This window comes from Palaemon carinicauda, chromosome 32 (genome assembly GCF_036898095.1).
Source record: "Palaemon carinicauda isolate YSFRI2023 chromosome 32, ASM3689809v2, whole genome shotgun sequence".
Classification (NCBI taxonomy): domain Eukaryota; kingdom Metazoa; phylum Arthropoda; class Malacostraca; order Decapoda; family Palaemonidae; genus Palaemon; species Palaemon carinicauda.
In genome coordinates this window covers 82,016,898-82,033,276 of record NC_090756.1, presented here as the reverse complement: position 1 = coordinate 82,033,276, position 16,379 = coordinate 82,016,898, and the positions used below count along the sequence as shown (strand labels likewise).

General features: G+C 45.8%; 1 protein-coding gene and 1 pseudogene across 1 annotated transcript in view; both read left to right on the top strand.

The window, feature by feature from the left end:
* Positions 1–16,379, top strand: part of LOC137625415 (leishmanolysin-like peptidase) — a 362,803-nt gene that overhangs the window by 90,967 nt on the left and 255,457 nt on the right. The window lies entirely within an intron of this gene.
* Positions 1–16,379, top strand: part of LOC137625424 (major facilitator superfamily domain-containing protein 6-like) — a 139,319-nt pseudogene that overhangs the window by 46,104 nt on the left and 76,836 nt on the right.

Below are 16,379 nucleotides of genomic sequence, written 5' to 3'. Positions count from 1 at the left end.
CACCAATGTGACGGGCCGAGAGAGGAGTTGTGAAATCAAAGGCAGATTGGAAACGACTGAGCTGTTTATTAAGGAACACCCCCCTTTAATGTACAAAACCTCAAGGCAACAGGACACAACATGTTCGAGAGACAGCCAATGTCAGAGCAAAACAGCAGACATGAAATTTCATGTTCGTTTGAGTGCGAGGGAAGAGCGAAGATACAAGCATATTATATACAAAAGGAATTATGTACAATTGTGTGACACACGGTTGGTACAGGTCAGAATTGAGTGCATAAGTAACTGTCAGGTGGGTGGGGCGGAACCTCTACCTGCCTGTAACTACCACTATCTCGTTAAAAGTTTAATGAGCAATCTAACTGAGCTAAAATCATACCTTTGTTAAAGGACTCAGGTTTGTATAGTAGGAAAAATATAAATTACTTTTAAAAATTTGCATTTATTTTTAGATACTGTATTCAGTATAATTGAAGTAAAAATTATATTTACATCAAATGGTATAAAATGCTGTATATACCATATTTTGTCATAAGCTACATTGTCCACATATATCTATAAAGCCTTTAATTTCTAAACATGGATTTTTAAGTGATTTAAAACCTCTTATGTAGTGATTGTAAGATCTTCAAGTCTACTGGATTTGGGAAGTATGACGTATGCCAGTGGAAAATAAATGACTGAAATCTGCAAGGCTGAATTTTATGTAAGTCAGAGAGTTAGAAACAGCACAAAAATGTAGGGTGAAAGGTTTTTAATACATTACTTATATATTCAGTATTTTGAAAAAGGGGGCATTGAGATTGACTTATTTGTAATCTCATGTGGACAAAACTGATAGTAACTTAACTTATGCTAATGGTATGATATACTGTAGGTGTTGAATCATTGAAAGAAAGAGTGAGAAAACTAGGTTATTTTTATAATGCTTTTATTTGTACATTTTTTTTTCAATACACCTAATCCAAAGTTTATCATGAAGATTTTTGTAATGTTGACTTATACAACCTCTTCCTCACTCACTCCTCAGGCACAGCACCGGTGGTTCCTTTTTTACCCGTGTATGCTCGTCAACTGGGAATCCCCATTGTTGGTATAAGTTTGATTTATGCCATCCTACTTTTATTGGTCTTTTTGCCAAGACGTGTTCCGGGGCTCTTGTGGACTGCTTTCATATTCACCGAGGAGTTTTTCTGTCTTCGATTGCCATCAGCGCGATTGGATTTTTTAGGTATGCTTGGACATTATAGAATATGCAGTGTAGAATATTCTAATTCTTTATAAATTAATGCTTCATATTAGTTTTTTTTTTTATGTAGTATTAGATATTTGTAGAATCAAGTCAGTAAGTAGAGAGTTCTTATATGAAATCCTTAGGGATATGGGTATTACTGTGTTTCACTGAGTCTTACCTTATAGCCACCGTGCTAACAACATCGAAGAGGCTGCTTGCCAAACTAAATAATAAAGGCAAAATTAGCTTCCTCCTCCCCTATATACCTCTCCCTGTTGGTTCTGTCATCCAGGAGCAACATCTGTAAGAGAAACACTTAACTACTGGTAGAGGGTAGTACCCAGAGCTTCATTTAATATTTGTCCTCATTGCTGTTTATGTCCTGATCTCAAAATATATTTTAATTTGTTTCTACACACAATACAAACCATGTACCTTTAATAGGAGTATGGCCAGCAAAACTGAAACCTGCCATTAGTCTTTTAACAAGGTAAATAATGGTTGACTGTCAGTTGGGATGTAGGCCATGCCCACCCAGCAAGTAGAGCACACCTCACTTTCAACTTCGGCTGAACATCTGTACGCATGAACTTCACCCCGTTTTTAATCTGACTGATTAATGTTTTCCTTTTTTCTCATTCCAGAGTGTTTGTGATCTAATTCCTTACTAGAACAAGCACAGGCACTACCAGTAATAAATGCTCTCTCTCCTCTCTCTCTCTCTCTCTCTCTCTCTCTATCTCTCTCTCTCTCTCTCTCTCAGCCCTGAGAAGGATTTCTGGTACTAGTACAGTACATCATGCTCTTGCGACCAGAGGTAGGTCTCATATTGGGTTATTGCATTATAGCAGCTGTCATCATCCCTCTCCTTCCTCGGGACATTCCAGAAATGTTTTAGATAATCCCATCACTGTCCATCGATTGCAGTCACCAACAGCAGAGATCCGATTAAGTCTCAGGCAAGGGGACACTTTGTTCTTAGCCCCAAAGTTTCTTGCCATGGAAACTATCTCCAGGATCAGACGAGCAGCTTCAAGTACAATGTTTTTTTTTTATGCAGTCATAAAATTCTCCTCAACCCGCATCTTCACATTCCCAAACAGGCAGAAGAATAAGAGCTTTCTAACACAGCAGTCACCAAAAAAAAGTTACAAGGGAGAGGCATGTGCTGATGGTTCTCCAGGTCTTTACTGTCAACTCTTCCAATGGGAATGTTGACTGGAGACTGGTGACTGATCTTCCCATTCAAAAGCATGATGGCAAATGCAGTACAGTTTGCCATCAGGAAGACGGAAAGTACTGAACTTTTATTACAGGCTGCCAATGCATAGAGTCCTTGTTCAACATGAGGTTGGGTAAAAAGATAGAAAAAGTACATTTGGCCATCAGGACGAATACTTGCCCATTGAACCTGTAGTATATATACATCTAGATGCGCATATTTTGGTCTGTCATAAACTTTGGAATGTCTTAAACCTAAGGTATTCATTCCTTTCTGGTACCTACTCAATCGAGGTTTATCTCTTTGGATTTTCTTGATAATTGATTTTTTCCTCTCTTCCGCCAGAAGGCAGCACTCCAGGACTAAGACAGGTGACCTTGTTATGACACAGTCTGAGAATTGCATTCAGTTGGTAAGCCAGCTGAATGGCCAGGCAGAAATGGAGGACAGGATTATGTTGATAATGCATTTGAACAACTGTTCCAGCAGATTTTTGGGAAGTAGAACGGTTGCTCCTGCTGTATAGTACCACCGTTCTCTTAAACTTTTGACGTCATGGCATTTATTATACACGGGCTCCCAAACTGGTGATTGCTGTAGGACTGTTGTACATAACACTAAATTCCTTTCATTTGATTTCAGTGGAACAGGAAACACAAGGAATCGGATGTGGTGGTTGATTGACATATCTTCTTGATCACCATCTTCTGGGATCTTTCCATTCTCAGACAAATCCAAGGATTATTGGGCACACCTGGAGTAAATGAACACCTCAGGGAAGTGGTTCATAGAAGTAAAATACCTGCTTTTCAACCTACCTTTGCTATCTTCCTAACAGGCTTTACTAGTTTCCCAGTTGTGTTGCATAACAACTCAAATTGGCTCCACACAAGGAAGCCAAGGAATGTTCTACCACACTCACCTGGAGCATTGACTAGATCAGTGACTCCTCACTTTCATGCATGGCAGAAAGGCTCCTTACATCTTGGGTATTGCCATCGAAAGATTCGTTTGCCTCCGGTTGATCCAGAACTAACTCTAGAACATCTTCCAGTAAGCTGCTCTCCAGATCCAAGGATGTCGGCTTCTTTTGGGTCACTATCCCACACCAGTTCCTCTGGATACCTTAGCCAGCCTTTCCGCCCTTTTTCCTTTTTACGGGTACAGGTACTCTTTCAATAACAACAGGGTTAGGGGGCAACAACCCCGTCATTAAGCAGATTCATCATTAACCCGTTTGTTACGAGGCAGTGGTCCTTGCTCGGTAGTTGTATACGATATCCGTGACTCTCGGATATATTTTTTGATAACCTGTAATTGTATGTTTAATTTGTATAATTGCATTTGTATTTTGTTACTGTTAAGAGAGAGAGAGTTACAAGGAGTTATAAGAATTTTGGATGTCTCAAAGACTTTAGTCCATCCGCGAAGACTCCCTTTGCTCTTTGGTAGAGCAATTTAGTTTAAGCATTTAGTGAGTTGTTATGATTATGTTTAACTTATTCTTGAACTTGTTTACTGTGTTACTGTTTACCACATCTGCTAGTGGTATATTCCAAGTATTTCCTATTTTGAATGTAAAGAAATTGCCACATTGGTGTAGTATCTTTTCAATTCCAGTTTGTATCCATTACCTCTGGACAGATTTGTGCTAAACATGAATAGATTTCTGTAGTCTACATTTGTTATTCCTTTAAGAATTTTGAATACCTCTATTAAGTGTCCCCTTAGTTGTCGAGTTTGTAGATCAAATAAGTTCAAACGTTCCATCCTCCGTCTATATCCAAATTGCCTTAGTGTTGGAACTAGTTTGTTGGCCCTAGCTTGTACTGCTTCCAGTCTATCTATATCCTTTTGAATACTTGGAGCCCAGAATTGGACTCCGTATTCTAGATGGGGTCTTACTAGCTGTAGTACAGTTTCTTTGTTTCTGTGTTTAAATTGTCTCTTTGTGTAACCTATTAGTTTTTGTGCTTTCTTTTCAGCTTTTATGCTCTTTTGGGGTGAACTTCAAATCCTTGTCAATAATAATATCGAGATCTTTCTCCTGGTCCACACTTTCTATTTCATTACCCAGCAGTGTGTAATCTGATTGTGGGTTACTACAACTTATGTGCATGACTTTACATTTCCCACAGTTGTAAGGCATTTGCCATTTTTGGACCATTCCCCTAGCTTCAATAGATCCTCTTTTAAGGCATCTACATTTTCTGAGTTCACAGTATTTATGTCTAGTTTAGTGTCGTGGGCAAATTTGGCTATTCAACTAATCATTTCTAAATTCATATCGTTAATGTAGATCAGAAATAGCAATGGACCAGGGATGTATCATTGAGGTTCTCCGCTTGTAACAGCTGTCCACTCGAAAGCTTCTCCATTGATTACATCTCTCTTTTTTTGTCTGTTAGCCAATTTTTTATCCATTCAGCTGGCTCCTCAATGATGCCTAGTGCTCTAATTTTGACCTTTAATTTTTTATGAGGAACTTTGTCAAAAGCCTTTTGAAAATCTAGGTATATGATGTCTATTGCCCTGCTTTTGTCATAAATGCTATACATATAGTGGAAAAATTCCAAAATATTTATCACACGTGATTTCTTTGGTCTAAAACCATGTTGGCTGTCTATCAGAAGATTGTTTTTCTAAATATGTTCTACCATTGAATTTACTATAATAGATTAAAAAATTTTGCAAGGTACTGGAGTTAGACACAGGTCTGTAGTTGCCAGGTTCTTCTTTTCGTCCCTTCTTGTAGATTGGAGGAACATTGCCTTTCTTTCGCTGTTTGTCTTTCGGAACATTTTGTAAAAGTGTGGGGTTATCTCTTCTAGTTCTATAATCTCTCTTGGATGAATATCATCTGGACCTGGTGCTGTAGACTTACCGAGTCCTTTTATATTCTTTTTGACATCATCCAGTGTAAAGGTGATTATGTTTAATGGTTGTGGCCCTTCATATTCGATAGCTGGTTCGTGGAGGGTTGGTGATTCTTCCCTAGTGAATACAGATATGAAATATGCATTCATCAGTTCGGCTTTTTCCAAATTATTTGTTATAAGATTACCTTCCGAGTCTCTTAATGGGCTAATGTTTTTGAATGGTTTTCTATTGTTTACATATGCAAAAAAATCTTTTGGATTTTCTTTTATAGCTGAGGCCACTCTTTTCTCTTCATTGATCTTGGCCTTTCTAACTAGTTTATCTACTTTTAGGCTTAACTTCTTGTGCTTGGAAATTTCATGAATTGAAGGCTGTGGACCCATTGATTTATGTTTGCTGTCTCTACTTTTATTTCATTGGCTATTTCTCTGTTGAACCACTTAGGTTGTAGAGTTCCATTTGGTAAAATTTTTCTATGCAGTAAACATTTAGCCATTTTTTCTTTATATATAAATATCTACAAAGGAGTCCCATTGTGTATCTGTGTTCTCTGTTTTGTCTTATTCTAAATTCTTGGTGTATTCATTTATTTTTATCCAGTTACTACGTCTGTAGTCTAGCTTTTTTTATAATTTTCCTTTCTTTTAGATGAATATTTACCTGAAACCTAACAGATAACCTTTACTCTCTACTTCCCATGAGAACTTACCCACAATTCCCTGGATAACCTTATCCATAATCCTGTGGTAGTTACTCTAAAAGTCATGTTGAAAACCTAGGTCCCTTACAGGATATGTAGCATCTCTTCGAACATAGTGGTTGCGACATAAGTCCAGAAGGAGAGGAAAAATATCTGGCTGTTGTCCACTTTTTCTTTTTTCCCTTTGTGATGAAGCAGTCGCTTCATAATATGCTGGATTGGACACTAGATGTAGGCAAGCCTCACGACTGAAGAAATTATTTTTACTGACAAGTTTTGCATCAAAGTATCTCCCCCATCCTCCCAGACAAGTAGGAGGAAGGATGGAATGTAAGCATATCCTATCTCTCAATTACCGTATTGTACGATCAGACACAGTAAAGTATCCTTACGGACGTAGGTTCTTCCACGACAGCCTATCAGTCTCCTAGCAAGGACCTAGCTTCATGCCTGCAACATCTCCATGTTTAGGTTGTTAGGAAGTGGACAGGAGGCAATACCTTCACTCTTCTCCAAGACTTAAGTGAATTGACATTTTGCAGGTCAGTAAACCAGCCAGATTGGTTTTGGAGACTTCCTTCCTCTTAAGGATGAGTCTTATTTAAGGTCAAAGGGTTTTATTACGTATAGAAGCAGAACACATATTTCTGAATGAATATATATTTTTCCCAATTGTGCAAACCCAAGACCTTTAAATTACATTGCAAGAGGTGGGCAACAAACAGCTAGCTGTTTACCTTGCTAGAAGGCTTAACAGCTGTTCCAGCTTTGCTGAAGCCATACTGTACTCCTATTAAAGGTCTCATGATTTTATGGGTAGGAAAAATGCAAATTGGTTAGAAAATGTGTGATTTCTTGTTTAGGCTGTCATAAAATTTTTCATGGCGATTATAAAGTCCTGTACCTTCAGATGCTAGAACAATGCCGATATACTGTACAGTGCTAAATTTCATCAATATAACTCAATGATTTTAGGAACCTAATGAAGGTGTGTACAAGGCAGGAATATAAATTTAATTTCCTAGATAATATTCCTTGTGTACTACAGTTAACTCAGTATTGCACTGCAATGCTATTGTGTCAAGTTTTTTGTTTTTTAGCTTTCCATGTAATACTGTATTTAGATATTTTCATGACACATACAGTAACCCATATGAATTTATTTATCATATTATATGAAGATTAATATGTCTAGTAGGGAAACTATAACAGAGTTAAATTTTAACACAATGACTACTTTTTCTTGACAGTCTCTACTTCTGTCCTTCCCTGCCATCAAATGCAAATGCAAAATCAAACAATTTATTGTTTGACTGCACTACGCCTATCAGCTACTTGAAGCACTGTACTAAGGAAGAAAAGTGTGGGAGTAATAGTTTTCTTAGTTCCATTCAAGAAAACCAGACCGTAACTTGTGAGGTAAGGGCAGACCTTAATTATTGTGCTCATTTATTAGTTTAATCTAAGGCCTGAAATCTATTTGGGTGCAAGTGGATCATATGGACTTGGTCAAGTGAGGTTTGTTATTTTGATTTTTTCACAGGTATATGATATTGAAAATGATGAGTACATTAAATTATTCTTTACATATGAGAGGTAGAAAAATGGAATAAGTGAATACTAACATCTAGGACCAAGAATCTATGCATCTTTAAAGAATAAGTTTTAGTACTGTATTTTGAGTACTCTACTTTGCTCTGCTTAATCTAGACAGTGCCATTAGTATACTGTATAGTTCTTCAGTGTGTCATTCATGCTTATTGTAAGTAAGTGTTTATTTATCAGCAAATTTTAAAATATCATCATATTTAAAGATATATATCACTGAGTACAAGCCCTAAAAGAATATATAGTTTTTTGTCAATAAAATAGTCAATATGTTGGAGCTTTTTTATTGTATTGAAAATTTTCTGTCCTAAATCATCATCCTGCCAAAACTTTCACCGAGGGATCAACGTTTTTGTGCTCAAGTGTCATAATTGGTGTTCCTCATGTTTGTCAAGTGACATATGATCATAAACATCTGCAATTTAGTACCCATGTAGGCCACTTGGTCACAGAGAATGTCCCTGAGTAATGCTCTTTTTTTATCCAGTGTACTATATCACTGGGATCTCAATTGATTGTCTTCCCTGTTTTTACATTAAAAAACAAGAGGTTCAAAATTTTTTTTTTTTTTTTTTAGATTATTACTGTATTTAAAAAGATATACCATATTAAATATCAAAATTGTTCTAGACCCCTGATTGTTGAAACAATTGTGTAAACATTTTATTCCATTTTATTGAATCATTGTTTTTCTCTAAATTGTCTATGCATATTTCAGGTAGAGCTGCATGGAATAAGAAAAAATATAGAGGAAATATGCCAGTCATGGAATAGTTCATCTGTTTGTCAGGATGACCGTATCTCTTTCACAGCTGTAGCTGGTATTTATCATTATGATAAAGAAGGACTGTGTACATTCTTTCCCATTAACAGCATCAGTCTCAATGGAGAACAGGTATGTTCCCATTATGCAGTGTCTAAATTAGTACGAATTATTGGGTTATATCACAAAGTTTAATTAATTCTATTACCTCTGCCAATGAAGTTGGGATGAGGTTATGTTTTCACCCATTTGTCTGTTTGTTTGTTTGTTTGTTTGTGAACAACTTCCTGGCCACAAATTTATTCATAGAGTAGTGAAATTTTCAGGGATTAATTGTTATATTGAGATGTGGAAGTGATTCAATTTTGAAAGTCTTAGGTCAAAGGTCAAGGTTTTGCTCGATCGAATTAACCGTAACCTTAACCTCAAGTTCGCACATGGTTGTCACACAGACTTCAAACCTGCCTCGACCCCACAGGTCATATAGCCTAGCAGTTTATTGCTATGACTGTCTGGCACATGGTTACATGGTTGTCACAAAGACTGCATATACACCTATGGCCTAATTGAATCTGGGAAAGGCAAGCTGGTTTCAAGAAATAATCTGTCGTGGTGGAGGTCTGCCCTCTCAGAGTACTTTTCTAGTTCTTATTCGTGATTATGTAAGATATATTTTAGTGTACTGTATAGTTTTCACATCTCACCTTACCACCAACCAAAATACTTGTAATTCTAGTCCTTATTCATGATTATGTGAAATATATTTGAGTGTATTCACATCTCACCTCACCTCTAACCAAAATAGTTGCGATTATGGTCCTTATTCATGATTATGTAAGGTTTATTTTACTGTTTGCTTTATGTTGTCAAAGTGTTCAAATCACAGAGAAAGTCTCTCCTTCTCTGACTATAAGTCCAACCCACGAGACAAAAACTTACCAGTAATGCAAATTGTTGACACAAGGAGATTTGGCTTTTTCTTATTTGTTCCGTAACTGAAATACAAACCACGCTATTTGATATGGGTATTACTTTTGGCGTAGCTGAAATGACGAGCCATTGGAATTTTAACGAGGGATTACTATTATTATTATTATTTGTTCCGTAACCGAAATACAAACCACGCTATTAACAAAGGGTATTACTTTTAGCGCAGCTGAAATGACGAGCCAATAGTTTTTAACGAGGGTTAATTACCCCTGCGCTAGTTAGCGGGGGGGTGGGGAAGGGTAGCTTGCTACCCCTCCCCCCTCCACACACCGGTGACTTGCTTCACTTCACTTTTGGCTCGGCGGTGATCAGACGTGTCTGCTCATCGCCTTCGTGACAGCCTTTAATTTTCTGCTTTTTCTTTTCAGCGTGTGTGATTGGTTGGAAGTTGACCTTCAGTTTTTTTTTTCTTTACTATGCGTACATGCCCTGGAGTTGCCGGCCGTCCTGTGGGACTTTCATGTCGGACGTTAACCCGGATCCACACATCCTCTGCCCTTAATGTCGGGGCCGACGGTGCGACCAGGATAACATGTGCCGTGAGTGCAGGGAGTGGTCTGCCTCCCAGTGGGAGAGGTTTGGCCGTCGGCGTAAGAAGAAGTCCAAGAGAGACCGTTCTCCTCCGGGGTTAGCCTTGAAGGAGGAAGGTTCTCGGGACTCTTCTTCCGCCGCCCAAACCTCCTCCGAAGCTCCCCCTCGTCCGCCTCCTAAGGAGAGTCGTCCGAGTGGGAGCGCAGACCCTTGTTCTGTTTCCCTACCTTCGGTGGGGGGAGAGGGCGTCGCCTCCCATAGCGAGGCGGTTCCCCCTCCTCCTCCGGGGGAGGTTATTGATAATAACGCCTTATCCAGTGATGATCTTTTACAGATTTGGTCGTCCCTGGGGCTTAAGGGCTTGCCCTCCAGGGTCGCTCTTATTGACCTTGTCTCGTTGGGGGCCGCTGTTAAACAGTCGCCGGTGGTAGCAGAGGTAGACCCTCTGTCTATTGTCGACGTCGTGGTGACAGAGGCCTCCGACGTGGCTGGGCCTTCCGCCGCAGGTGCTGTTGCTGGTGATGGTTCTCAAGGCTCTCCTCCTCCTTCCGTACATCCTTCGAAGGGGGAAGTGAGTCCTTCGGTCTCGACTGCTGCCCAGCTTCCTTCTGAGGGAAGTGTTTTGACGGAGACTCCCCTTCGGAGGACCACCGACGATTTCCCCCGAGGCCGCCTCCGCCGTAAGGCTCACCGCCCTCTACGCCACAAGGGCCTCCCTTCCCCTTACAGGGGGACTAAGAGGCGCCTTTTTGGGTCTTCGTCCTCCGGGGGGGACTCTCCTTTCAGCCTCAACCGACTGCTCCGCCCTCCTTGAACCTCTCTGCAGACCGCTCACCATCTCCTGCCGGATCTTCGCCTTCTGGAGAACTCGTCACCCGACGGGCAACGGTCCCTTCGGGGTTAAGGGATTCTTCCCTTACGCGAGCAGTGCTAACGCACAAGCGCTCTCCTGCTCGCCAGCGCTCACCTGTTCGCCAGCGATCTCCTGCTCGCCAGCGCTCTCCTGCTCGTCGACGATCTCCTGCTCGCCGACGCTCACCTGCTCGTTGGCTCTCTCCTGATGTTCGCCCCCCTCGCCAGCGCTCTCCTGCTCGTCAGCTCTCTTCCGAGCGTCAGCGCTCATTTGAGGACCATCGCCCTGCGGTCTCTGACCACCCTTTAGTTCCTGCTGAACTCCCTGCTCACCATCTGCCTGGTCCTGTGGCTGCGCAACATCGTGCTGCGCGTGTGTCAGAAACACATGTTTGCCAACGCGCCAGCGATCTTCCCGTTCCTGCTCGTGAACGCGCCGCACCAGCTGTCCTCTCACAGGACACGCGTCGACCTTCTGCTCGCCAGCGATCACCAGCTCGCCAGCGATCACCTACACGCCAGCGATTACCTCCTCGCCAGCGTTCAGCTGCTTGCCAGCGCGCACAGGCGATCTTAGTATCGCCTATTCAACAGCGACAACGAACGCACCTGAAGGAACATGGTTCGTCAGCTTCTAGCTCGCCATCGCGCGATCGCCCGCCTGCACATGCCGCTCGCCATCGCTCGCCATTGCACGATCGCCCTCCTGCGCATGCTGCTCGCCATCGCACGACCCTGCACGATCGCCCGCTTACGCATGCTGCTCCTCATCGCACAACCCTGAACGATCGCCCTCCTGCGGATGCTGATCACCATCGCACCCCATCACGTGATCATTCACCTGCGCATGCTGCTCGCCATCGCACAACCCTGAACGATCGCCCCCCTGAACGATCGCCCTCCTGCGGATGCTGATCACCATCGCACCCTATCACGCGATCATTCACCTGCGCATGCTGCTCGCCATCGCTTACCATTACGCGGTCATTCACCTGCGCATGCTGCTCACCATCGCACACCAGTGCGTCGACATACCACATCGCGCCATCGCCAACTTGAGCGACCGCACTCACCAGCTCGTCATTGATTGCCTGTGGATCTACATCGCCAGCGATCTTCCTCACCTACGCGGCAGCACGATCCCTCGCCGTCGCGCCAACACTTGCGTTCGTCGCCTCGGACTCGTGTTCATTCACCTGCCCACCCTCGCGCCCACTCGCCCGCGTGCCCGCGCAACCGCTCGCCTGTGCGCCCGCGCGACCGCTCGCCTGTGCGCCCGCGCGATCATCCACCTGCACGCCCGCGCGATCGCTCGCCCGCACTCCCGCGCGACCATTCGCCCTCGCTCGACCATCGTTCGCGGCGAATTCCACAGCCGGTGGTAGCAGCAGGGACGCGTGCTCCTAGACGGCACTCGGGATCACCTCCATCCAAGCACAGGTTGGTAGTGCAGGACGGAGACAGGTCAGTACAGCATTCTTCCCCACCTTCTTTTCAGGCAGGTACCGTCGTGACCACTCCAAAGGATCGCCCGATCCCTTTCTCTTTAGCGAGGATTTCGGACTCTGTGTCCTTGGAGCAGCAAACTTGGTTTGGTCCGCTGGCACGGGCGTTAGTGAGGGTTATGAAACCAGCACTCGCCGGCCAGGGTGACAAACCAGCGGCTGTCTCTCCTACGCTGAAGAGAAAGAGAGGAGTGGACTTCGTGGTGACTTCCCCTAGGGCGAAGTTGGTTCCCAAGAGGTCGGTCTCGAAGGTCCCTTCTCCTGCACGAGTACTCTCTCCTTCTCCCGTGGACGAGGCCTTTCCGTCCTCAGGTGAGTCCAGTGGGGCGGTAGTCTTCCCCTCGGCACCAGGGGGGGAGACTTCGCTTCAGGCAGGAGAATCGTCTCGTGAGGAAGGGGCCCCTCGAACCTCGTTGTTGGGATCCTGTATCCCTCCCAGGAGGGAACCCAAGGATTCCAAGACCGTCCCTAAATCCTCTGCAAGGATTCGTCAGGAACCCACGACTACCCAGGGGAATGTCCACGTGTCACCCCAGGAAGAGATTCCTGGGGCAGGAGACTTAGCTGCCAGCCCGCAGGGAGGAGAACAGCAATAGTCCGAACATGCCTTCTGGCAGGTCCTAAGCCTGATAAGGACACTTAACAGACTTACGGATCCAGTCATCGCCCCCCGTGAAGGCAAAGACACGATTCTGGATGAAGTGTTTGACGTTCGGAAGGCCCCTAAGACCAGTGCAGCTCTGCCCTGGTCTCGGGGGCTGAAGAGTGCCAGAGCTAGGGCCAATGCTCAGCTCGCACTTCTTGCCTCCTCCAGTCGTTCCACTGCCGGGAACAAGCTTATCCCTCCTCCTCGCCTTCAGCAGAGGAGGTATTTCGGGATCCTGGGTGAGCACAACCTCGCTCTTCCTCTCCATCACTCTGTGGAGGAGCTGGCGAAGGGAGTTCCCCTGGAGAAACTCTCTGCCCGGCAGGTGTCGTTCTCGGCGGCGGGGATCCTTAACCACGAGAAGGTCACTAAGTGTGCCATGCAGGCCACTTCGTGGCTGGACTTCTGGCTAGGATCTCTGGGCATCCTATTGCGATCGGAGGACTTGTCCAAGGAGACCAATAGGAAGGCCCTAGAGACCTTCTTGCTCTTGGGCACCCGCTCCATCAAGTTTTTGGCGCACCAGGTTACCACTCTGTGGGCCAACTCGGTGATGAAGCGTAGCGATGCTGTGTCCGAGAGATTCCATCCGAAGGTCCCCGCCGTAGATGTGTGTAGGCTCCGACATGCTTCCCTTCTGGGGGAGAGCCTGTTTGAGCCTCAAGACTTGGAGCGAACGGCTGAGAGGTGGAGGAAATCCAGCACGGAGTCCCTCCTCCACAGGGCCCTTACAACTCGGCCCTATAAGCCTCCAGCCCCGCCACAACAGCAGCAACAGCCTCGTAAGGCTCCCAAACAGGCACCGGCAGCTAAGAAAGTGGTGTCTAAGCCCCAGCCCTTTCCAGCCAAGGTCAAGAGGGGCGGTAAGTCCTCCAGGGGAGGCAAGACTCCTAGGGGTGGCGGCCGCAAGCCCTAGGGGTGGCAGTCCCCCTGCGTGTCCACCTGTGGGGGGATGCCTTCAGCGTTGCGTCCGCAGGTGGCAGCAACACGGGGCCGATGCTTGGACGGTCTCAGTGATCGGCCAAGGTTATCGCGTCCCGTTCACGTCATCTCAACCTCCCCTGACAGCGAATCCAGTGTCGTTGAGCTCCTATGCCATGGGATCGGCAAAGGGGCTGGCCCTTCAGGCCGAAGTCGAGACCATGTTCGAGAAGGGTGCTCTCCAGTAGGTCGTGGACGGCTCTCCAGGCTTCTTCAGTCGACTCTTTCTTGTAAAGAAGGCTACAGGAGGCTGGAGACCCGTCATCGATCTCTCAGCTCTGAACAGGTTTGTCAAACAAACCCAGTTCAGCATGGAGACAGCAGACACGGTCAGACTTGCGGTGAGACCACAAGACTTCATGTGTACACTGGATCTAAAGGACGCGTACTTCCAGATCCCAATCCATCCGTCTTCCGGGAAGTAGGCTACCTGAGATTCTGCCTAGACAACAAGATCTACCAGTTCAAGGTGCTGTGTTTCGGTCTCTCCACAGCTCCTCAGGTGTTCACCAGAGTGTTCACCCTGATTTCTACTTGGGCGCACAGGAACGGCATTCGTCTCCTTCGTTACCTAGACGATTGGCTGATCCTAGCAGACTCGGAGTCGACCCTTCTTCGGCACCGAGACAGGCTTCTAGATCTTTGCCAGGATCTGGGGATCGTGGTAAACCTCGAGAAGTCCTCTCTGCAGCCGTCCCAACGACTGGTTTATCTAGGCATGCTAATAGACACCAATCTCCACAAAGCCTTTCCATCAGACGACCGGATAGCAAGGCTGAGGAGGGTGGCGGAACCTTTCCTCAGGCGAAAAGAACTCCCCGCCCAATCGTGGTTGCGTCTCTTAGGCCACCTATCCTCCCTGGCCCGTCTGGTTCCAAACAGCCGCCTCAGGATGAGATCCCTTCAATGGCGGCTCAAGTCCCGGTGGAATCAAGGATCCGATTCCCCGGACATTCTGATCCCAATGGGGTCTCTGGAACAGACGGACTTGCGGTGGTGGCTGGCCGACGAGAACCTGCGGAAGGGAGTGAGTCTTCTCGTCCTCCCCCCGGAATTGACTCTGTTTTCGGACGCGTCAAAAGAAGGGTAGGGGGCGCACGTTCTGAACCAGAGGGCCTCAGGCCTTTGGTCAGAATCAGAAAAGTGCCTCCACATAAACCTGCTAGAATTGAAGGCCGTCTTTCTGGCCCTTGAGCAGTTCCAACGGTTCCTGGCGGGTCACTCCGTGGTGGTGATGAGCGACAACACCACGACCACGGTAGTGGCTAATATCAACAAGCAGGGAGGCACTTTTTCGCAACAGCTATCCCATCTTGCAGTAGAGACTCTGAGGTGGACCGAAACCCACTCGATAACACTATCAGCTCGCTTCATTCCTGGCAAGAGGAATGTGCTCGCCGACAGTCTGAGCAGGGCTTCGCAGATAGTGAGTACCGAGTGGTCTTTGGATCCTCAGATAGCCAACAAAGTCCTGACTTTGTGGCGTTCCCCGACGGTGGACTTGTTCGCGACAGCCTTGAACTTCAAGCTGCCCCTGTACTGCTCACCAGTCCCGGACCCCAAGGCACTCTGGCAAGATGCTTTCCAGCAACGGTGGGACAACATTGACGTGTACGCCTTCCCACCATTCTGTCTGATGAGAAGGGTGCTCAACAGGACCAGACTATCGGTCAACTGTTCCATGACTCTAGTAGCTCCGCTATGGCATCACGCGGAATGGTTTCCGGACCTTCTGCAACTCCTGACGGAACTCCCAAGGGAGCTTCCTCCACGACACGAGCTTCTCAGACAACCCCACTCCGGTGTCCCTCACAGGGCCGTAGCCTCGCTTCGGCTTCACGCCTGGAGACTATCCAGCGTCTCCTCGCGGAGAGAGGCTTTTCGCAACAGGTTGCGGAGAGAATGTCTCGGCACCTGCGAAGGTCCTCTGAGGGAGTCTACCAAGCGAAGTGGAGAGTCTTTTGTGGTTGGTGTCGTGGAAGGGGTATCTCTCCACTCGATGCCACTATTCCAGCAATAACGGACTTCCTCGTGTATCTGCGAGAAGAAATACGCCTTTCTGTCTCGGCAGTGAAAGGCTATCGCTCAGCCTTAAGCTTGGCCTTCAGATTGAAGGGCGTGGATATTTCTTCATCGCTAGAACTCTCTTTACTCATACGTAGCTATGAGCTTACCTGCCCCCAGTCGGAAGTGAGACCCCCTCCTTGGAACGTGGTTCGAGTCCTCAGGTCTCTCAAGAGACCTCCCTTCGAGCCATTACGCCAGGCCTCCGATCGCCACCTGTCTTGGAAGACGGCTTTCCTACTCGCCTTGGCCTCGGCCAAGCGAGTTAGTGAACTTCATGGTCTCTCGTACGACATCGCCCATTCAAGGGGATGGGGGGAGGTAACGTTCAGGTTCGTCCCTGAGTTTGTGGCCAAGACTCAGAATCCTGGAGTGCCGGATCCTCGGTTTGACTCTTTCAGGA